The sequence below is a fragment of the Protopterus annectens genome, chromosome 4.part1, assembly GCF_019279795.1.
Source record: "Protopterus annectens isolate FY-2018-M chromosome 4.part1, PAN1.0, whole genome shotgun sequence".
NCBI lineage: Eukaryota > Metazoa > Chordata > Ceratodontiformes > Protopteridae > Protopterus > Protopterus annectens.
The window spans coordinates 372,368,371-372,392,584 of NC_056734.1; the positions used below are offsets into that span (position 1 = coordinate 372,368,371).

The 24,214-nt window shown below is 37.6% G+C and overlaps 1 protein-coding gene across 2 annotated transcripts in view; it reads left to right on the forward strand.

Annotated features, from left to right (window-relative positions):
* The window catches only part of LOC122800867 (PHD finger protein 13-like), a 314,375-nt gene that overhangs the window by 287,143 nt on the left and 3,018 nt on the right, over positions 1–24,214 (forward strand). The window contains exons 6-7 of one of the 2 annotated variants that reach the window (XR_006364653.1): positions 8,876–8,993; positions 11,676–11,712. The gene's annotated coding sequence lies outside the window, so the exon portion shown is untranslated. Of the gene's footprint in view, positions 1–8,875; positions 8,994–11,675; positions 11,713–24,214 lie in introns of those variants that run through there. The other variant, XR_006364652.1, reaches the window with a different exon arrangement.

A 24,214-nucleotide genomic window follows, 5' to 3' on the forward strand; every position in this document is an offset into this window, starting at 1 on the left:
AAAGAGAGAGCAAGTAAATGAAAAAGAACCCAGTATTATAATGCTTTTTTTTCTAGCAAATAACTGTTAATGGCAACTTTGTATCTGGTCCTTATGTCTTCATGGAGACAATCTGACAGAGAAATAGCTAATGGATAATGTATTATGAAAGCATTCAAGTTTTCCCATATGGGAGAACTATAACTATAAAACAAAAGCAGCCAGCATTTAGCACAGACTGTTCCACGAGTCTTAGCACAGATGGCCTTTCTTTTAGGCTAACCCAAGTCTGTGAGTGTGGCTGTCAGTTTGATTGTCTTTATTAGGAGGGCAAACCTTCAATATTTGAAGATGTACATATTTTTATATGTTAGTATTAAGTTAATATGTTTTAGTGGGATATTAGGGTATGTTTTTTGTTTGAGGGTTTTTATTATAACAAAACATTTTGTAAGATGCGACTTAGGCTTACATGGTTATGACAAACTGTAAAATATCAGCCTGCCAAAGAGTATATGCATATAACAAAAGCTGGAACTAGACTGTTAACAAAATTGTTACATATTAAAGATGGGAATAGTACCTTTTTAACACAATGATGCTTTCTGCAATGTCTTTAAATGTCAGTGATCTCAGACGAATACAAAAAAAGATTAGCGAATTATATTAAAATGTGTGTTGCAAATAGCTATGCTACAGGAGACCCACTTTGAAAGAACTGAACATGTGAATTTGATAAAGGTTTTCAGGATAATTATGCAGTGGAATACCTGGGATAAAGGAAAATAGGACTACTTGTATTAACTGCAAGAGGAGCTCCAATAATGATGGAAAAGGATAAAAAAGATAATGGTAGATTTGTAGTATTAAGGGGCTACTGCAAGAGAGGAGGATTGCACCAACATACATTTATATGGCACCTAAAACTGCTGTAATGAAGCTTAAGAAAATTCTAGGAGAAATGATCAGCTGTCAAGGAATATTACTTATAGGTGGGTATTGGAATTTGACTTGCAACAATGAAAATTTGTCTGGGGTGGGCCAGAAGTGAAAATATTCCATGTCAAATATTTTCATAGATTTCTTCAAAAATCTACCTTCCCTTGTATGTGAATTCAGTACTAGAAATTTGGAGTGAATTTACATATTCCCAAAGATACACACTGGAGTAGGCTAGACAGAATTTCCATTTCAGAGGAACATGTGCATTTAATTGAAAGTCTTGATATGCACCCAGTAACTATTTCACATCATGCGCCAATAATAACTAAAATAAAAACACAGAATGAAATGAAAATGAGTCACTAGTGCTTTCCCACCTGTCTGATGAAGAGAGGAATTTAAAGAATGGATAGTGAAAATTATTCAAGAGCTATTAGAAGATAGAAATTTCTTCTGAAAACCTAGTAAGGGAGTGGGATAAAATTAAAGTGGAGTTTAAAATAGGGTGGAAATAAAAGAAAAAGATATATGGTTAAGAAGTAACAAGAATTTTTTAGAGGGACTGACAAATGTTAAAGTATTGCACAACAGGCGAATCTCCCAGAACAAGAGGAGCAACTGCAGAAAGCTAAACCAAAAATAAGGGATTACCTTGATAATATGCATGAGTTTATAAAGATTAAGCAACTGCTTTTTGATAACTAGAGCACAAAAACTTTTAGTACAGCGGCTCAAACAAAGTAGAAAGGGCTGACACTAAGCTTAAGGAACCTATAACAAGGAAGATAACGAGTTCCAGTAGGGGTACTAGAAATATTTTAGAAATTCTAAAAGTCTGTGTAAAGCAGAGAAATATAGAAATTGAGAAGGTACAAATGGAAATGTTTATGAAAGAATTAAATATGTTAAGGTTATAGATAGATGGGGCTCAGGATAGGAGAAGATGAGGTAAAAATGGTGATGTATAACCAATCCACAGGTATTCCTGTGGAAGTTTGGAAGCTAGGAGGGAAAAAAACTATCTGGAAGATTTTGTTTAACAATATTTTAAGAGAAGTATCAACATCCTGCAAGAAAGTGGTGGCTGTAATACCTAAAGAGGGTAAAGACCCATCAGATCCAGCTTTATTCTGGCCCATTTCAATCTTAAACCATAGTGATGAAGTGTTCATCTATAATGGGCTTAAAGAATGGCAAAAGTGATTCCAAATTTGACAGATATGGATCAGTGTGGTTTTGTGGAGGGGAGGCAAACATTTGACATTACCAGAGCACTGATGATCCAGAGGGAAGCAGAATGTAAGAAAATATTGCTGCTCTTGGTAGGTCTTGATGCAGAGAAATCATTTGACAGAGTAAGCTGTGACTTTGAGCAGGGCAATGGAAGCATTTCTATTCTCTGAAAAACATATAAGGTTGATTAGGAGGCTACATGAGGGAATGGAGGCAAAAATTAAAGTAGGTGGATTCCATTCTGATTATCTCTGAACAGAGGAACCATGCAGGAGTGTCTTCTTTTTCTAATTATTTGCATTTTATTTATAACCACTGGCAAAGAAAATAAGGGACTCCAAAATTTAAGGATATAATTGCTATGTTAGTCAAGAAAAGCTGACCCTATTTGCAGACTATATTTTATACTTTATAAAACCAGAAAAGGTCTTTCCAATGTTGTGAAACATTTTGAGACTGTTTAAAATCTTTTCAGGATACAAAAGTAATGAAGCTAAAACAAAGGCAATAGCTGTAATTATATACCCACACAAAAATTCTTTCTGAGATGTCCATATTTATGGGGACATGATAAAATGAAGTACTTGGTATGGATTAAAATGATTCTAATGTGGCAGCTAAAGTTGTATGGGAATAGACTAAACAGATAATACAAACACAGAAATTGTAAGTTCTGTTATACGAATATGGATAATAAGATGCAAGCAGTTTTTAGTCTTTACAGTCTTTGACACAGGTTAGGCATATTTTTATCAACCAGAGGAAAAGTTGTGGATAGTAGTTAGAGCTGAAGGATTTTGTCTGGGAGGGGAAGATAGCAAGAGTCAAGTGGGATATACTGATTCTTCCAGTAGAACAAGGTGGATTGGGATTACCAGATTCAAATGGGGTATTTCTGAGCTACACAGTTAAGGCTCCTATACAGAAGAAGAAAACTATAATTCAGAGTAGAAAGAGATGATGATGAAATAGGGGGGAAAGTCAAGAAACAAGGAGAGACTGGGAATTTGGATGCAGATCTTTAAGGAAAGTAATAATCATACAGAATGTTATATTTATAAAATAAAAACAAACCCAACTGCAGCAACCAAACAAAACTGTAATATTCCCCAAAGCAGGCAGAAGATGGCTCGATATGCAGCTAAATCCAAAAACTTGATGAACCTGCAAGTAATCGTACCAAAAAACTTTTACAGAGAAAGAAAGTGCTTTCGCGGTAATATGCCGCTTCTTCAGACAAACACAAATGGTGACAGAATAACTTGTATGCAAAAGACATAATTTCAAACAGCTTAACCAATAAACCATTCATGCAGCCACATTCTCAGCTTAATAACATATAAAGTAGATATTTACTAGCATAAAATCTATTTAAAAAATGAAAAATAATAACATTAGCACAAATAGATAAAACATGAAAGATATTCATAATTAAGTAAACAAGAATACGCACCTTACAGCTGTTTATTCCTTAATACAGGCTTAATGGGGACATGATCATTCAGCCCCATAGCTAGGTGTGCCCCCAACCACAAGATCCACTCTAACTCGACCACCTCAGTATGAGTCACTATATCACCACCTCGCAGACCTGGGCTGATCACACATAATACCTTGCTTTAATCTAGGTCTACTTACCAAGGAACTATTTGACTATTTTATTATTGAATTTCCTGTTGTTCTTTGGATTCATGGCTTACCCAAGATCCACAAACACCCTACACTCCCACAGTTTAGACCACTTGTAGCTGGGAGTGGTTGGTTGACTCAGGCAATGTCCATTTATTTGGACAAACAACTTCAAATAGCTCTTGATGTGAGTGAAATTGTATTGAAAGATACTGAAAACTTTTTGAGAGGTTTATATAATGTGACCAGTGAGGGGATGTCGGATATTCAATTTTTAGTGATAGATGTATCCCTGTTTACGTGCATTCCTAACCAGGAAGGCATTAGTATGGTCAGGGCAGTTTTAGGTAGGAGTAATAAATTTGACATGAAATATGTTGACTTCTTGTGCATGTTTCTAGAGCTGGTACTTGAACATCTTTGTTTCAGGATAAATGTTACTGGCAACAATCCAGCATGGCAATGGGTACCAGCTGCGCTAATTCTTGCGCCAACACTGGTCATATTGCCATATATAGACATTTTGTTATGTTTATTGGTAAGCTGTGGTGGTGGTGCTGCGGTAGCATTGTCGCCTCACAGTAAGACGCTGTCCGGTTCGATTCTCAGCTAGAGCGTCTGCGTGGAGACGTGTGAATGGGCGTACCTTCCTTGAAGGCTGTCGGAGCTGGCAACTCTGCACGTAAAAATCTATCTGCCAATCATTAGCGGACCGGAGTTCTGCTGTGGCGACCCCTAACTGGGAATAGCTGAAAGACGCAACAACATTGGTTGGAAAGGCAAGAAGCAAGAGCTTGACGTGTTTTTTCATTCTTTAAATAGTAATTTTTTGAAATTTATGCTCACTTGTTCCCAAGTCACTGTTCACTTTTTGGATGTGAACATCCGGCTGTAGAATGGAAAAATGCTGACCAGAATGCATAGCAGGGACGGTTATAGGCAGTCATATCTCCACAGGTGGAGCATGCATCCACAACATATATTTGGGAACTTTGTGAGAGGTTAAGCTTTCAGGGTCTCGAGGTTGTCATGTACTACTTCTGACTTTGAAGGAAGTTTGTCAGATTTGAAGAAAGAGTTTGCCATCAGGGCTTATACCGAAGTTGAAGGTGATCAAGCTTGTGCCAGAATAATCGAGTGTGAGAGCAGAGCGTGTCCGTATTTTTCTGCTCTATAGAGGCAATCAATTAGATCACCTCATAGGTATTGTTGACCTCCCATTGTTTTCAAGTTTTCCCATGGTGTTAATATGGTGAAAGATATAGTTACTAGGAACTGGCATATTTTACAGACTGGCAGTAGATGTTCCGATATATTAGCAGATGGCCCTAGATTTTATAAAAGAACCACAGTAATTTAAGGCAACAGTTATGTTTTCCTAGACATGTTATGTCTGGATCCCAAGTTTTGATGGGTACATCTAAATGCCATAAATGCAATTTTTGTCAGTTTATAGATGAGTCTAGGTTTTTTAAGACACCCTGTCACAGGCTACTTGTGGAAGTTGAGGGCATCTGCTGATTGCTCTACTGGGAATGTGGTTTATTTAGCACATTGTCAGTGCTGTTATAAATTCTACATTGGTAAGACTAACAGAAGCTTAAAAGAAGACTAACAGAAGCTTAAAAGAAAGAATTGGGGACCATGCGTATTGCATGAAGAAGCAATATGATTTTAGTGCCTTAGTGAAACGTGTTCTGTTCACTGGCTCTGAACATAACTTTGTCTTCTAGGTATTGTGTGATCAGCCCAGGTCTGCGAGGTGGTGATATGACTCGTACTGAGGTGGTAGAGTTAGTGGATCTTGAGGTTGGGGGCACACCTAGCTATGGGGCTGAATGATCATGTCCCCATTAAGCCTGTATTAAGGAATAAATGGCTGTAGGGTGTTTACTTAATTATGAATATTTTTCATATTGTCTATTTGTGCTAATGTTTTTATTATTTTCCATTTTTTATTAGATTTTATGCTAGTAAATATCTACTTTATATGCCTTTAAGCTGAGAATGTGGCTGCATGAATGTTTGTTTTATTGGCTGTTAAGCTGTTTGAGATGTCATTTGCATACAAGTTATTCTGTCACCAGTCATGATTGTCTGAAGTGGTATGGTATTACCATGAAAGCGCTAACTTTCTTTCTCTCTAATAAAGTTTTTTGGTATGATTACTTGCTGGTTTATCAAGTTTGTGGATTTAGCTGCATATCGAGCTGTCTTCTGCCTGTTTTGGGGAATTTTACAGTTTTATATTTATAAAATAGCAGAAAATATTCTAAGTAGTAAGCCACCACGGGAATGGAGAACAGATATTCTGCCAATAGGGATGACTGCATTTAGGGATACAGACAATAGGGAAGAGGGGGCTGGAATTTATTGGAGGAAAACTGGCAAAGGAACCAAGGTATTGGGAGCAAATAGAGAGGGAAAGGTAATAGAATGGGAAGATGCCAACAAATTTTTTGGACTGGAAGATGGAGATTGCCATCCTTATCAAGGATTGATATCAGAGTATAGGCAAAGAGAAATAGCGGGTCCTAAATGAAAGACCAGCACTTAGAGTTTTTAGTAGAATCTAGAACAAAAGCTGCTATTAAAAAGGAATAATTAATAAAGTATGTGATGGTACCTACTCTGGGCCAGTAATCAAGGAGCCTCTGTCCTCACCATTGACACTGGTAAGGGATGACCACTAGGAACAAAGTGTTTTCAGATGCGTCTCTCTGTACCAAGCACAATTTCCCTTAAGAGCACACAGGATGCACACTCCAGACCTAGAGCTGGACTGTCTCACTCCCCAAACAAGACCCCATACCTACCACTTTGGAGAACTGTCCGTGTTCCAAGTAGCTGACAACACACTTGGATGTTTGATTTTTCACACACACACATGGGAAAGGCTGGCACAGATTTACCAGCTGTGCCCCCTCTGCCCAGACTATTAGTTAATTACGCTGCCACCAGTCAGCTACTGTAAGGCTCAGTTAATACAAATACAAATGGTAGAGTTTGACCAATGCGACAAGGCTTTTAGGAGCAGCCACAGCGTCACTAAAACAAGCATAAGTACTCTTAAAATGTTAAAAGTATTGTATAAAAGACCAGTCATAATGAAAGGTATAGAAATAGTTAAATAATAAAATAGAAAACATGAGAATATCTAGTTGCAATAAACAATCGTTTTAATCACAGGAGATGTAAAAATAATGCAGTTTGATAGTCACACAGATGCAGAAAAACAATACTTAACTAATCTCACTATATTTTCCTGACTGACTAAAGAATTACTTTTCCCTAGTTAGGTTATTTACTACAGCAAGGCAAGATGAGTGTTGAGTTGCCTACTACAGCAAGGCAAGATGGTGTTAGGTTGTGTGTGATATCTGTGAGAGATCTTTCCTGTCAGGCTCCAAAAAATAAAGTGCTGCTGCGAGAGTTCCTTTATATCTCTCACTAATATCTAAAGGTCATTTATCAGTGCTGGTCATAGAATGACATGACATCTGGTCACCTGACACACACATCCAGAGCTTTGCTAAGATCTGTTGCAGCATCTGAAAGCTATAAAACAATTTCAGAAACATTCACTCTTCTGGCAGGGTAGCTAAGGACAATAGAGCAAGATTCCTAGTCCTGGTTTTCCCAGACATTTTTAGTCTATGGCTGCAATCAGACCTATAAGATACAATCTTTGACCTAAACAAACATTTAATTTTCAACAAATTTTTCAAAATTAACTGGACTGATTAACCTCTTCCCTTCCAGAATTCTCTGTTCAGTTATAACGATGCTGACATACATATACATCTCTTTCTGTCCAGCAGGACCCACTGTTAATGGATTTTTAACACAAGCAACTTTACAAATACATTTTAACACAAGGATTACTGTGGTGGTCGAATTAATTTTTTTTTTTTTTTTACAAAACTCCAGCTAGGTACGCTGGCATATGTTATACATGCACTGTCCTACTCTCTCTGGCACAGATGACACTACCTCATATCACAGAGCATATAAAATATTTCATGATAACTATAAGAATCGGAGGAGGTTAGAAAGGACTGGGAAGAGATTGATAAGCAGTTCACAAAGAAACTGAGGGGATATAGGTATGTCTCCCAAATATGTAACACAATCTAGAAGATTTAGGATTTTTGCTTGGGAATGTTTACATAGGTATTTTGTACCCCAAGTAGACTTCAGAGATTTTTTTCTCAGGTAAACAGCAAATGGAGGTGTGATGAGGATGAAAGAGGTAATTGGGAACATATATTATGTTAGTGTAAAAAATTGGCAGACATTAAAGATTCCCTGCAGACTACTCTATCATAAATACTGGGTGAGCAAATGAATGGATCTAGGGAAATGATAAGAATCAGAATTGCCTAGACATAGTAAGGCATTACTGAGTCTAATTATGGTGCCTGCCAAAAAAGCAGTTACCAGAAAATGGAAATCAGGCTAAACCAACTGTACTAGAAGTAGTGAATATAGTAACAGAGATAAAACAACTGGATTTGGGATCTTTAGAAAAGGTTAGGAGTAAATTGCATAGAAAAAATGGGAATTGTGGGAAGAATACATACAGGGGAGGAATGAGGTTTAAAAAGGGGCAGGATATGAATGAGTTATGTAATGTTTGACTGTTAATGATTGGATAGATTATAAGTGATGTATAATGTTTACAACTAAAATTATGCTATTATGGTTTGTAATGTATAATGCTGGCAACTTAAGATTGTCAGTATGGTTTGTTCATTTATAGTAATGTATGATTGCCTATGTCATAAGTGAAAATTTAATAAAGATGTTTCTTGTTTAAAAAGACTGTTGGAGTAAGACTCTCCTCACTTTACTTAATTATGGCTGCTGCCCTAAAAAAGACCCCTCAGAAAGCCCATGATGGTGTTGTCCTTAAAACAGTTCTTATTTAACTTAATCTAGAATATTGTAGACTGTTCTGTAACCTGCTGATACTGCAGCTGGTGCAGTTGGAGTATGTACAAAGATTCCTTATAAAGAGAATTGAATGAGGCTTGTCTTATAATCGAATATAACAGCATATTTCTCTTTTCTTTGTATCTTATCTTCTTAGAAGAGACCTGTGTCTGACATACAGAGCATTAAACAGCCCATTACCATTTGAAAACCAGTACTTGAAATACCACCATCCTGGTGACCTGTGTACACAAGGAAACTGCCTCAATAAAAATGTGAGTTTTACTTCTGATCTGTTTTTTTGCTTGTTAATGATGTGTGAAACTGTTCTCAGTAAATGAAATTTGGGGTGGGGGTTGTTATACCGTGAGACATGGCTTTGGAATAAACACTCAGATTCAGTCCTATTCATACTTTCAGCTAGTCAGTTCATACACAGTCACCTGCAAATTCCAACATGGGATCTGGGGCATCAAACTCCTCAATGACCAGTAGGCCTTTAGCTTATTCACTCAATATGTAAATGCAGTGAGATGCAAAATAACTTATGATCTTTCATTGCTAAATAGATATAAACATTTTTGAATTTTGAGAGTTGCCATTTCATTGAAGTGTCCGCTTTTCATGTAAACTTCAAGTGGCTTTAGGAAACCTCACAAACGCAAATAATTATGAATGGTTTGGAAAAAAAAGTTTAGGAATTTGAAATATGGAAGAATTAATATGGAAACGTAACAAGAAATTTTTCATTTGTATTTTATTCTTGTATTTAGATGTTAGAAATAAAGGACATTTTGAATTATTCCATCTGGTAATATTCTTGATGCTTCTTCAGGTGTTAGTTCATAGGTTGGTACTAGGCTATCAGCCCTAGGGCCTACACAAACCTAGCCATAACAATTCCCTGGCTATTTCTTCCCAGAATATTTACTTCCCTGGTCCCCTGTCTAGTAGGGCGACTGACGTGATCCCTGTGGTGAATTTCCTATCTCGCATCCAGTCGTCAAGGTTCCTTTTAAAGAGGGCCAAAGAGGTGCTCAGCTTGACATGTATGGGCAGTCTATTCCAGAGTATGGGGAGTCTGTGGGTCAGGAACCTGTTCCTCCAGCATGTTTTGTTCATTGTGATGACCAGGTTTAGATCCCTGGAGCATGTGGCTTTGAGGGATTTGGATTTCTTTAAGTGTAGCATGTCCAACAGCATTGGGCTTGACATGGCCTTGTATGTTAAGCAGAGATCGCCTCTGAGTAGGCAATATGCGATAGAGTATAGGTGGAGTTTTTTAGACGGTCAGCATAGGGCATCTGCTTTAGGCCTGTGATTCTTTTAGTGAGGTATTTTTGTGGTCTTTCCAGTTGTTGCAGATGTCTTGTGAGGTACATACCAAACTAGGCATTGTACTCAATAATGGGTCTAATGAAGGATGAGTACAGTGGACAATGACCTCCTTTTTTTCTGGATGAAAAGCCCTTAGTGATGAGGTGTGCCACATAGGATTTCCTGACTGTTGTGGCTATGTGGTGATCAAAGGTGAGACCACTGTCCACCTGTGTCCCCAAGTCCCTTATCACACTTTTGGTGTTTAGTGTACTGCCACTTATGTGGTAATTCATGGGTGCATGTTTTTTCCCAAAGGGGATAACTATACACTTCTTGGTATTGAGCTTGAGCCCATGGCTCTGGCACCAAGCATCTGTTACTTTAAGGCCCTTTTGCAGAATATCCGCATCATCTGGGGATTCAATAATGGCTCCCAGTTTGCAGTCATCTGCAAACTTTGTTACTAAGAGTCCCTTAGTACTGGCCTGTACTTAAGAGAAGTAGATATCAAACAAGCTGTCCCAAGACTGAACCCTGAGGTACTCCGCTTGTCACTTGCCTGGAGCTGGATTTTGAGTCTGCTACTTTTACAATGTGGGTTCTATCAGTAAGCCAGTTGGCAACCCATCGAGTGACGTAGGGATTAATGCCTAGCTTAGTAAGTTTATCTATGATTCCAGAGTGGGGGATTGTGCCAAAGGCCTTGGCAAGATCTGGATAGGCTGTGTGGACCACCTTATCCTCGTCCACAACTCCGAAGTCTGATTCAAAGAAGTCAATCAGGTTGAGGAGACAAGAGCGACCCTTTACAAAACCAAGCTGGGTGGGCCCAGTGTTTGAAGGTTATTTTCAATTAAGTAGATTGGAACCAAGAAGAAAATAATCCCAAATATTTACATTTTGTTAAAAGGAAAAAAATATGATGGGACTTAATTGTCATTTGGCAGAAACAAAATAGATTTATCTGTATTTAAAATTAGAAATCTGTGAAAAATTGGTGTATAACAGATGCAATTTGAGAAATATTGGTCTGGCGCATGTAGTTTATAGAAGTGTATCAGGCTAAAGTTGTAAATTTGGTTGAAAATGGGAAAATTCTTGGAATATCAAGGGATACTTTGTAAAATGAAACTAAATAAAGTTCTATGTATAAATTAAAGAGAAATTTCAATGAAATATGTTTGGAGTATTGATTTTTTTTCCAAATAAAATGGAGTTTTAGTTTAATGCTATTTATAACAATGTTTGGAAAACCATATATTTTTAACATGTTTAAAGAGAAAACTGTATTCAAGTTCAAACTTGCTGTCAGAGCAAGAAATGTGATGGTATTTGAGCAGCGCTCTCCCCTTCCAAGATAAAAATGACTAATTTCTGAACCTCTGGTAGTGTGAATTTTTATGTTGCTTCTACAATTAAAAGAAATGTGAAAAAGGGTAATTCTGGCAGCTTGATGCTGTTGTAAGGTCAGGACAAATCCCAGGCTCAGGACAGCTTTCTTGAAATTAATACTAGCTGGGCCCTTGGGGTATTGCGATGTAGTTTAAGTAAATGCAGGTATAATATTTGAGCTACCAAATCTGTTTGATTTTTAAAGACTTGATTATATCTTCTTTCTTCTTCTTTCTGTTTTTCAGTTGGGGGTCGCCACAGTGGATCACCTGTCCGCTCATGATTGGCAGTAGAGTTTTATGGTGAGTTGCCAGCCCGGTGCCCAACCTTCCACGGAAGGCACACACACATGCACTCACTCACACCTAGGGCCAATTTAGTGTGTCCAGTCCACCTACAGCGTATTTTTGGGATGTGGGAGGAAATTGGAGCACCTGGAGGAAACCCACACGACCACAGGGAGGACATGCAGACTCCACACAGAAGGCACCCCAGCCGAGGATCAAACTGGAGAACATCTGGCTGTGAGGTGACCATGCTAACCGCTGCACTACCGTGGCTGCCCTAAAACTTACTGATTTCAGTATGAATAAAAATTGTGTTCTGTCCAATGTGTGTTTTCTGCTGTACAAAGTAGTTTTCATGATTTTACTGTATAACAAATGAAAAGCTTTGGGCATATAATAGTACTTTCCCTTTAATATTGTGTATTTAAGATAGTCTGTGTTTTTACAATTTTAACTGAGCGATCCTAGAAGAATAAAATTATTTTCATATTACCATCTGGCTGTTTTTTGATGCAGTAAACCAAGGAAGTATTTAAAGTAACATTGTAGAATTGGGCTAAAATATGCTCTAGAGTCCTCCAAAGTAAAACAGTATATTTAACAAGCAAAAGTTTATTGTGGACTGTCTGTGAATCTGAGATAAATATGAAATGCAGGATTGTGAGGTTTAAGAAATAAGAATGTCTAAATCTCCAAGGTTATTTTTTGTTTAGAGTAAAATGATTTTGGCTATACTGAAACTTTATCTGGGCCTCTGCATTTAACTCAAATGGTGAGATATTTTGAGTTAGTTGTAGAAAAGACAGTAATTTGAAATGGGGAAGGTGGATTTTAAACAAATGATGCATTGTGAGAATACAATAGACTTGTCTTGGCTACAGTTAAAAAGATACTTTGTTTATTCAAAGCCTGTCATGTTAAGAGACATTGTCTCCTACCTGGAAGTTTAATAGAAAAAATGTAAAATAAGTTGCAGTTTCTGAAAATTTGTACAAAGCATTGTTCACTGCTATTGATGTTCTGGTTTGTTTGAGTTCATTAAAAGCTTTAATACAGTTTAGGATGAAAGTAATGCCATTCGCAAAGTTGAGAAACTATGAAACATAAATTAATATAATGCTATGCTTATTGTTGAACTCTGCACCTATATATAGCTTGTATAACCAAATTTAAGGGCTAAAGCTAGAGAGAAGACTCTGTAATACTTGGTCTGTTGTATAAGAAGTTGTTTGCAGTATTATCATGGAATGTTTGTAGTCAAATCCTGCAAAAAGTAGGGAAATAGGTATGTTTCTTATTGCAAGAAACTTATTTAAATATCTTTGAACAGTGGAAACTAGGGAACCTATGGTATAAATTGGTATAGTTTTCATTCTACCCATCAGGAATCCAAAGGGCTGTTGCTGTGCTTTTGTAAGAAAGATGGAAATTGAGCTACTGGAAGTGCAACTATACAACAAAGGTAGATTTATATTAGTAAGAGGCAAGTTAAAGTGAGTGTTAAGCATGACTGTAGATCCTGCTATGGTTAAAATATTAACGGAATGGTTTATTGCACAGGAGGGGATGGTTTTCTAGGCAGGAGACTAACCATTTTTCCCCACTGGTGAGGTCATAACGGTTCTAGCACTAATAGGGTACTTGCGCTAGGGTGATTTATAAGCATGCTATTCTGATAGGGATGAGGCATCATGGCTTCCTTGAGATATTTTTACATGTTTGTAATACTGGTGTAAGTCATAGTCAACAGACAAAACCATTTTAGCAAGGAGTGTTGTGTGGCTTATTGGGAGTTTGCATACGTATCCTGTTTCTTTTGTCAGTCACTCTCCATTGCTTATACAGTTTTTGTCAACACAAAAGATGTTTGAGAGGACTGTTACTTTATACTTTTGTTAAGGCGAACGGTAATTTAAAAGCAGATTGGAGTTGTTTTTTTGACTGTAGCAGTAAGCTTTCCATACAGAAGGTTAGATCGTAAAAGCATATGATGGGTATAAAGAAGCTCTATTGCATGTTTTAGTTAAAGGAAGGTTTGTGAGAAACAGAAATTGGGAAGTTTTATTCATTTTTTGTGAACATTTATTTTAAATAGAGGTGAATTGGGAGGGAAAGTCAAATAAAATAAGGAACTTTCTAAAACTCCCTGGACCCAGTATCAGGGTAACTGCTTGATGCAAGGTATTAGGATGAAGTGGGAGCAATATTAAGTAATCAAAAGAGGGGTAAAGGTCCAAGGTTAGATTGTTTACTAATAGAAATGTATATAATTTTTTTAAGACAAATTTCTTAAGGACTTTGTTAAACTTGCTAATTATGTGTTGGTAAATGGGAAGACCTTGAATATCTGAAAATAAGCTGTTGTAATTTATAAACCAGGCAAAGATCCTTCACAAGATAGGTCATATAGACTAATGCTGAAACATAATCGTAATCATATCTGTATGCCAGAAGATTAACTTGTATCCTTCCCTCAATGATTGATCTGGAACAAACAAGTTTTGTACTGAGTAGAACAACCCATGATAAGTTTTTGAAAACAAGTATGTTGGACGATATGGTACCAGGTTGTTTGGTTTTTAAGTGCATAACTGTTATCCAATTCAAATTTAAACCATCTAAAACAACTTCATTGGTCGACACATAGACACTAATTAAATAACCCATTAATGCCATAAAAAAAACCTCAATAGGCATAAGTAATGTGCAATTAAACATTGTGAATCACAATGTGATTTGGATAATAGCTCTGAAGTCTCATGAGATGAGTGCTTAACTGTTATCTGTTATGTTTTACTGGCTGAATGTACACATTAAAACGAGTGACACTTATTAAAAACTGGGTTGTGTGTGTCTATGGTACAGAGTTTCTTTGGTTTTATAGTTGTTGGTATCCCAAGCACACCAGTTACTGTTTGTGCTTGGTTTATGTTGGAAGATACCTACAAAACCAAACACTATATATTTCAAGTCTAGGTGCTGGAGAAGTATGTAAAGGTTTTGTTTGCAGTATTAATTTTAAGTAGTAAGAATGATGGGCTTTCCTGAAGGGTGCACAAACTTAACATCTTATGGCACAAATAACGATAAGACATTTAATGGTACTAGGCTGGGATGTCTTCCCTCCTACTGTTTGCTATTTAACTTAAATCCTTTTAAAGTATATTGAAAAAGATACAAGTAAAGGACTATAAACTGCAGACATTTTGTTCAGAAGTTAACACTATTTGCAGGTTTTGCATATTTAACTGATAGATCCTGCAAAAGTGATTTGGATGTAACATTTCAGGAACTTTAATATGGTAGAATTGCTGGATGTAAGATAAACACACAAAAGAGCAGAGTAATAAAGTTTATTCACCTACTGGTAATATGTATGAAGTGTACACCTTTCTTAGTGACTCCTGTCAGCTAATTTACTTAGAGATGAAGTTAACTATATGAATGAAGGGTCATTGCCCTGAATAGTTGGGAGTATTTTAAGAAAAGTAAAATGTGTAAGATTGAAGAATACTAGATATGAAATGGATCATTCAGGCATTCAAGTGGTTTGTTCTGCCACTAGTATTATATACGCATCAGGGTTTCTCTCCTCCCCTGATGATATTTTTAGTAAACTGTGGTATGGAATATTATAATGTTACCAAAAAAGGCAGGGACATTGGGTGTGTAACTGTATTCAAGGCTTAAATTTTACAGGTGGTATTGGATCCAAACCACCACACTAGATGGAAAGGAATTGTAATACAATGATTGAGGGATCGGAGGGATGTGTAATTTATTAAGGGATAGAAGGATGTACAAGAAAAAGATCAGGAGGACATTGGTGGTGGAGCTACTAAAGCTGATAAACGTTGGGAAAGAAATCAACACTAACTTTGTGAAATGATTTAATTCCAGTAGAAATGTTAAGGAAAAGAGGGGTTAATGTACAGAGTTCAAAAGGGAGTTATAAAATTATTTGGGAAGAAGTGTAAATTACTGCATTACATGTGTGGATTGGGAAAGAGATCTCCAAGTCCCCATATACTGTACAACAGTAAGGATATTTAAAAATGTTTTATTTGATATGCCTCTAAGTATTCTTTACTCCTCCAAGACTCTGTAGAATATTCCTAAGTATTGCATCCTTTTATTGGAGATGTATTTCTAATTCCACAGGTGTTTTATACATATATTTTGCAGTGTTCCAAATCAGAGCAGTTTACGGAGGAAGTACAGAACTTGTCTAATTTTTTTGGCCTTGAAATGTGATAATCACAGCATTTCTTTGGGTGATATATTAGCTAAAACAGAATAATGAAAGGGGCAAGGACTTTGTTTTTTTCAGAGCATAAATCCAGCATTCATCAGCAAATGGAAACAAGGGGACCACCTACACAAGATGTCAAATTCTGAAGAAGATAAAATAAATGGAGCTTTCATCATTAAATGTCAAGATACAAGGAGTGTTGGAACTGAAGCCTTTTATATTGCTAGTAGGACTATCTGAAACATGAATAATAATTTTAAGGTTATTATAAGCCGCGGTGGTGCAGCAGTAGCGTTGTCGCCTCACAGCAAGAGGTTTTCCTGTTCGATTCTTGGCTGGAGCGCCTTCTGCATGGAGTCTGCATGTCCTCCCCGCGGTAGAGTAGTGTTCGAAAGACATGCATGAATGGGCGTTCCTTCGTTGAAGGTTGGGGGTCGAGCTGGAACCTAGGCACTGTAAAAATCTGCCAATCAGCGGACCGGAGTTACGCTGTGGTGACCCCTAACCGGGAAAAGCCGAAAGAAAAACATTTACTACATTGACTTTTTTTTTTCATAGGTAGATACTAGGCTTATTGGCCCTAGGGCCTATACAAGCCTATCCAAAAAGGTACTCTGGCTTTCACCACCCAAGAAAATTATTTTCCTGTGCCCCTGTCGAGCAGAACCACAGAAGTGATCCCCGGGGTGAATTTCCTATTACCCATCCAATCATCAAGATTTTTCTTGAGTGCTAATGAGGAGCTTTGTTTGACATAGGTAGTCTGTTCCAGAGTATGGGAAGTCTCTGGGACAGGAATCTATTCCTCCAGCATGTTCTGTTTATTGTGGTGACAAGGTTTAGGTCCCTAGAGCGTGTAGCTCGGAGGGATTAGGATTTCTTTAAGTGGAGCATGTCCAACAGCTCTGGGTTTGACATAGCTTTGTATGTTAGGCAGAGATCGCCTCTAAGTAGGCGATATGCGACGGAGTAAAGCTGGAGTTTTTTGAGACTGTCTGCGTAAGGCAGCTGTTTGAGGCCAGTAATCCTCTTTGTGAGGTATTTTTGTGACCTTTCCAGTTGTCGATGTCTTGTGAGGTACATACCAAAAGGGGCATTGTACTCTATAATGGGTCTGAGTGATGAGTAGAGAGGAACAATTATCTCTTTTTTCTGGATGAGAAAACTTGTATGATGAGGTGTGCCACGTAGAAGGATTTCCTGACCACTGTGGTGATGTGATTATCAAAGGAGAGACTACTGTCCACCTGTGTCCCAAGGTCTCATCACACTTTTGGTGTTAAGTAGACTACCACCTATGTGGTAGTTCATGGGTACAGTTTTTACCAAAGGGGATGACAATGCACTTTTTGGCATTGAGCTTGAGACCATGTCTTTGACACCAGGCATCTGTCTCAGTGAGGCCCTTTTGTAGGATGTCCACATCGTTAGGAGTTAAAGTTATGGCTCCTAGTTTGCAGTCATCTGCATATTTAGTTAGCCAAAGACCTTCTGTGTTAGCCTGTACTTCAGAGAAGTAGATACCAAACAGGAGAGGACCCAGGACTTGAACCCTGTGTTACTCCACTTGTCACTGGTCAGAAGTCTGATTTGGAGTCTGCTACTTTCACAATGTGGGTTCTGTCTGTAAGCCAGTTGGCAACCCATCTTGACATAGGGATTTATACATAGTTTAGTGAGTTTATCTATAATTCCAGAGTGGGGGATGGTGTTGAATGCCTTGGCGAGATCTAGATAGGCTGTGTGAACCACCTTACCCTCATCTATGGCTTTGGTGACTACTTCAAAAAAGTCTATCAGGTTTAGGAGACACGATCTGCCTTTTTACAAACCCAAAATGAGTGAGGTCCAGAGTTTGGAGATCTCCAATGTCTTTGAGTTCCATGATGCATTCCATGGCCTTGCAGACGAGGCTCGTCAGGCTAATGGGGTGGTAGTTCCCGGGATCTGTTGTGGGCCCTCTTTGTGGAGTGGGATAACTGTCGCGGTGCGCCATTCAATGGGCACAAAGCCTGAGGTGAGGCTGATTGAACATGGTACTTGGGTGGGGTGCCAGTTCATTCTGTAGTTCATGTAGAAGGCATCCTGGGATGTTGTCAGGTCCCATAGATGCTGTGTTCTTGGCTTTGGAGAGTGTGGTTTTTACCTGTGCAGCCGTGATTACAGGAACTTTGCATTCTTCCGGTATAAAGATGGGCCCTTTAGGGGGTGGAGGGGGTAAAGTTAGCACTGAACCTATCTGCCAGGATGTTGACAATATCAGTTGGTGCTGTAACTCAGAGCAGATCAGAGTGCTGCCACACTTCTTTACATTTACTCATATTAAACTTGTATAGTTCGAAAGTATTGTGTGTTCCAAATGAGTGTTTCTCTGATATGCTATTTGAAAACAGATAAATGGAAATATTGATTATAATGCTGTTTATAAATTGGTTGCATCAATAAAATTGTCAACATTGAAAAAATATTCAAAGAATAAAAGCAGGCAGAGGCAAAGCTCCAGTTTCTTCAGCTGATTTATTACAAGACACAAGTGCTTTCACCACAAAGCTGCTTCAGGTGTATAAAAAAACAGCACTCAACACACCCATTCTTATACTAAACATTAGCTAGTCACATGATTAAAAAGAGAACTCTTAACGGCCCAAAGAACAATTGTATTCAGCCCACAGTAAAATGCATGGTAAAATATATAAAAACTTCATTACAAAAACCACATTTCATAAAAGCAATATTACAAAAAATGCATATTACAAATGCATATAAACCACATAAATGTAACTGATTCTACCTACGTAATGGTCTATTTTTCAGGATGGGTCTCAATGGTACATGGTCATTAAGACCATGTCCTGTGTTAGCTCTTAATCTCACAATCCATTTAGCCTCCAGGTTCTCAGTTTGAACTCTGGTGTCACCACCCCTCAAGTTCTCATAACATTTACCTAATACCATAAATGTAAAGGTGTGTTGATCATTCGTTTCTTTAATGTGTTTTGCTAAAGCATTGAACACACTACCCTTCTTAATATGGTATAGGTGTTCCCTGATCCTATCCCTTAATAGTCTATCTGTCTTTCCCACATAGAATTTACTGCATACTTTGCAAGTAGCAAGGTAAACCACTTGTGAAGTATCACACCTTGCACTGGTTCTTAGTGTATAAGTTACACCAGTGTCTGGATGTAGAAACTCCATATCTTGATTTATAAATTTAAAGAACTGGCACCTAGTGCACGGTTTAGTCCCTGGTGTATCCTCAGTCCTGATTTGGTCTCTGGGATTGCAAAGTCGTCGCCTTTGCGACTTCTTATTTTTAAAAGTAAATTGTGGATGTGTTCCTATCAGGTTGCTAACTTGTTTATCAGATGTCAAGATATTCCAATGCTTGCCTATGATGTATGTGTGGTATCTTATATTTCTAGAATAGCTAAAACACATTTTAAGTGGTTGTGAGATTTGTTACTGTTGGAATTATATTTTGCACTGAAAAAATATTGTTTAACCATATCAGATGCTTAAACAACAGAAAAGCAAATGCAAAAGTATTAGTTGTTTAGTTAACTGATATTAATGATTGATCTTGTGTTTGCCACACTGGGTGAATCCAGATAGGAAAAGAGGGATCATTTTATAATTGTCTTAACGTATTTGCTAACATTGCAGCAACAACAGATGAGTTAAAAATCCAAAAGTAATCCACCACAACTGAACTGTAACAAAGTTTATTTTGAGCACTTTTGTCCACTTACAATGGAAGGAACTTCTTCAGACATTTAAAACAAATATATCCAACATTTAAATAAAGATTGATGACATTCATTCACCCTCCCACTTTTATGTAAAACAAAAGTTTTAACTTTAAGTTAGTTGTTTAATAAACTTGCATCTAAAATGTGTACCCATTTTCTGCTATGTGAACATGTCCCAAAGCTCTTGCAACTTTACCTTACTAAAGATTTTAATTTTAAAATACACTTGACAAGATTCATTCAAGCCAGGGAAAGAGAATACATTAAATTTTAATTGCCAAAGCAACTCCCTCTCCTCAAGCCTTAATGCCTAAGGACCCCCCCCCCCCCGGAGTTAGGTTCCACTTTTTCAATAACCATATAATGAAAACAATGGTTAGGTTGTTCCAAAACATGCCTAGCCAAGGGTTTTGTTGTATCCTGCCTACTAATGCTGTATTGGTGCTCATATATCCTCTGCTTGAATTGCAGTTCAGTCTTTCCTATATAGAAAGAGTTACATTGCTGGCACTTTGCTAAGTATATAATTCCTATGGTGTTGCAATCGTATTTTCCTGCCAATGTATATTTGATTTTATCAGTTGTAAAGGAAGAGCCAGTCTCTATATACGTTTACAATAAAGGTACCTTCCACATTTTCTCATGCCCCTATTGGGAATGTAAGGGCTAACTTTCCTCTCCAGTAAAGATTTTATATTAGTCCCTTTTCTAAATGTAATTCTGGGCCTTAAACCTAGTTTTTCTCAATACAAAGTCATTTATAACAGCCCAATTTTTAACCAAGATTTCTCTCAAGATGTTGGCATCACTGGAAAAGACTGTGGTGAAACTAATGTGATAGTCTGCTTCAGTTTCTGTGGGGCATCCCATCAAAATAAGCTGCCTATCAGCCCCAATCAGTGCCTCTATTAAGGATAGGTTGGAAATGCCCTATCTGTATTTCCTCCCCACTTCTATAATGTCATCTAATAAATTAGGGGGGGTACCCTCTCTCTACAAACATCTCCCTCAGATTCTCATACTCGTGTCAAAATCCAAGGTAATCATTTTTGCTGCCCTAACAAGCTGGCCATTGACGACAGCTCTCTTTTGATTAAAGGAGTAATTACTGCTGAAGTGGAGAAATTCATTAGAATAGGTTGGCTTCTGGTATATCCTGGTAGTATACCTATTAATAGTGATGTCCTTAACCAACCAAACATCAAGATAGGAGATTGCTGTTGTCTATAAGTGATACGTAAAATCAAGGAAGGGAGTCGTGTTAGAATCTCCATAAAATTTCCCACGTCCTCATTGTTGCTCTTAAAAATTAAGAACATATCGTCCATCATGCTGAAACAAAAATTGTTTTTCCCAGTGTGCCACAACGCAATTTGCAAAGGTACTGCTACAGGGGGACCCCATTGCCACACCCGTCTTTTGGAGAAAGAATTGGTTGTCGAACAAAAAATAGTTAATATTGATTCCAAAAGGCTAGTAATTAAACCAATTTAAATAAAACCTGACACAAATGGAAATACAAGAGTTAATGGATTTAAGGATGGCCAATGTGAAGGTCATGCGACCTGATAAAGGGGGAGGGTTGGTTTTCATGAGTGAGGTCGAATGGAAGAAAATAAAAGTGATGCTTGAGAGTGGGGCCTATAGCCAGGTAATGCTAAATTAAATGAACGGAGCCTATCAATGGATAAAACTTGCTATTAATGACTTTTCGGAAGGCTATATAGACAGACATGTTCAATTATTTAAACATGACTGCGCCCATGACACCCATGTTTGGGATCCCAAAAATACATAAAAATGAGGAACACCCCCCCTTTTAGACCCATAATTGATGGGAGAAATTCCATCACTTATGCTTGTGATTGGTGGATTACAAACTTAAAAAAACATTTTGAACTAGAGGGGCAAATATGCAAGGACTTTCTTGACAATTGATGTCAAGGACTTGTATACAGTGATCCCACAGGACACAGGGATAGAGTGGGGAACAGAGTTTCTATTAGATAACTAAGCACCAGGGGATGAAATTGGTTTAATTACCAACCTTTTGAAATTAATATTAACTAATTTTTTTTTTGTTTGACTACCAATTTTTCTCCAAAAGACTGGTGTGGCAATGGGGTCCCCCTGTGGCATTTCCTTTGCAAATTGTGTTATGGCACACTGGGAAAAACAATTTTTGTTTAAGCATGATGTATTCAAGAGCAGGGTCCATTGGTACACTAGGTACCTGGACGATATGTTCTTAATTTTTAAGGGTAACAGCAAGGATTTGGGAAATTTTATGGAGATTATATCCAACATGACTCCATTCCTTGATTTTACATATCACTTTGAGACGAGCAGTCTCCTGTCTGGATGTTTGGTTTAAGGACATCACTAATAGGTATACTGCCAGGATATACCAGAAGCCAGCCTATTCAAGCAGAAGATATATGAGCACCAATATAGCAGTAGTAGGCAGGATACAACAAAGTAACTGAGTAAATGTCAGGAAAATCCTATCCAATCTTATTTGAGGTAAATTTTGGACTTTAATTAGTTCTGAATCCCTTTTATATTACAGGATGTTCACCCAATTGTTTAATGTGTTATGAAAGGCTAAATAAGGAGAAGCCTATTGAAAACATGAATGAAGGCCGCAGAAGCTTGGCAGGGTGGAACAGAACTTTGTCTGAGTACTGCTAGCTTGCAGCAATCCAGGGTTTGATTCCACAGATGTAATTTGCTTACCATGTGACTCTGAACAAGTTATTCTAGACATTTTGCCTAGGTTGACCTGAAAAGGGATTGTGACTGATTCAGAAAGATGTATTGTGAATGGGAAGCCCTAACATAGCTGTTTTCCCCCTTGCAGTAAGTTTTTTCTGATTTTTATATAATCTGAAGCTTTCCTCTAGCAGGGGCCTGAGAGCAGTCCCACAAGTAGAGTTGCATGACAATATGGCATTCTGGGGAGTGGCAAATGCTAATTAGCCATGTTTCCTCAACTTGAAATGCCAGCATTTCCTATTTTGCTGCCAAGTGATGATTTAGAGAATCACTTGGCATCTGTAAAATTTCACCATTGGAGAAAAAGTGACTGCCATAAAAATGGTAGTCACCCATTCACACTTAATGGAGTGCTTGCAGTGCAGGTAGTTTCAGTGAAGATTGTGTGAGAGCAGAGGCATGGATGAAGCTGCATGAATGAGATTGTGTGTGCTTGTCTGCCTGGGTGATCGCACTAGGAGGAGCATGGTAGGGAGCTGAGAATATGGATGTATGTGCGTGGGAGCATGAACGCAGGTGAATAAGTGAGTGTTTCCATTCAACTGTGAGGGGAGCGTGTGTGTGTGTGAGAATGAGTTCAGGTGCCTTTGCCAATTCTGTGGATGGGCCGACAAGACTATTGCTGTCAGGTCAGACTACTAGTGTTGGCTAATGTCCAATTCAGAGACATACTAATGAGCTGATAAGATCTTTCTCTTTGCAGCCATGGCCATCTTTGATTCTAATTTTCTCCTGTTGCAGTAATTGACAGACTTACAGTAGACTGTTACAAGTGGCAAGCCTTTTCTGAATTCCAGTGCATGCAAGTCCAGACTTGCCTGGTTAACAAAAGTAACAGAATTATTTTAATGTTAAATAAATGCATGTTTTTTAAAATGCTTTATAATGTAATTTTTATATATATATATACATTTAAAAATATAAAAAAACTAAGTACTTAGACAATACAGTAATATGCACACTAAATGTCACAGTACAATTCATGAATGATATTTCCTGCTCTGTTAGACATGCACTGAACAACCTGTCCTTTGGGAAGTAAGCTGAGTTAAACTCCCTAAACGAGCCAAAAAATGTAATATGTTAACCTCCTTAAGCTAAAGCCTTATGCTAAAAGTGTGTCTGAAAATGTAAGTGTCTGTATTTGAGCTCCCGTATGAAAAAAAAAAATTCAGAAATGCCTTTCAAGCGAGTTATTGCCATTTAGAAGAAAAGGCGCCTACTGTGTTTTTAACAATATAAACATTAAATATAAAAGTGAAAGCATGTATAATAGTCATAAGCTGCTAATTGGAAAAAAAGGTTTAATATAAATTAAAAGTTATACAGAAAGTAGTTTGTCATTTTAACTCAGTGGCAGTGTCACATCGGTTAACATTGTAATAAAATAATGAAATCATTAAGAATAAATTTTAAAAAATTATTGTAAATTTCAACAGTTCTAGGGTTCATAAAAAGATCTACACTCTGTGCCAGTGGCAGAGAGGAATAAAGCTATGACTGCAGCCCAGGCAACTGGAGTTACACGCAGCTCAGATGATTGATGGAGGAGGTAGAGAGGATGGGGCATGCCCATTCTGTGGGGAAGGTATGATAGTACCTGCTTTGTTCATGTCACTGCTAGAATGTCAAGGCCTCAACAGGAGAGAGAGAAGGCCAAACATGATGTGGAGAACTCATGCTAGGAAGATGTGAGAATGGATATACAAGCCAGTTAA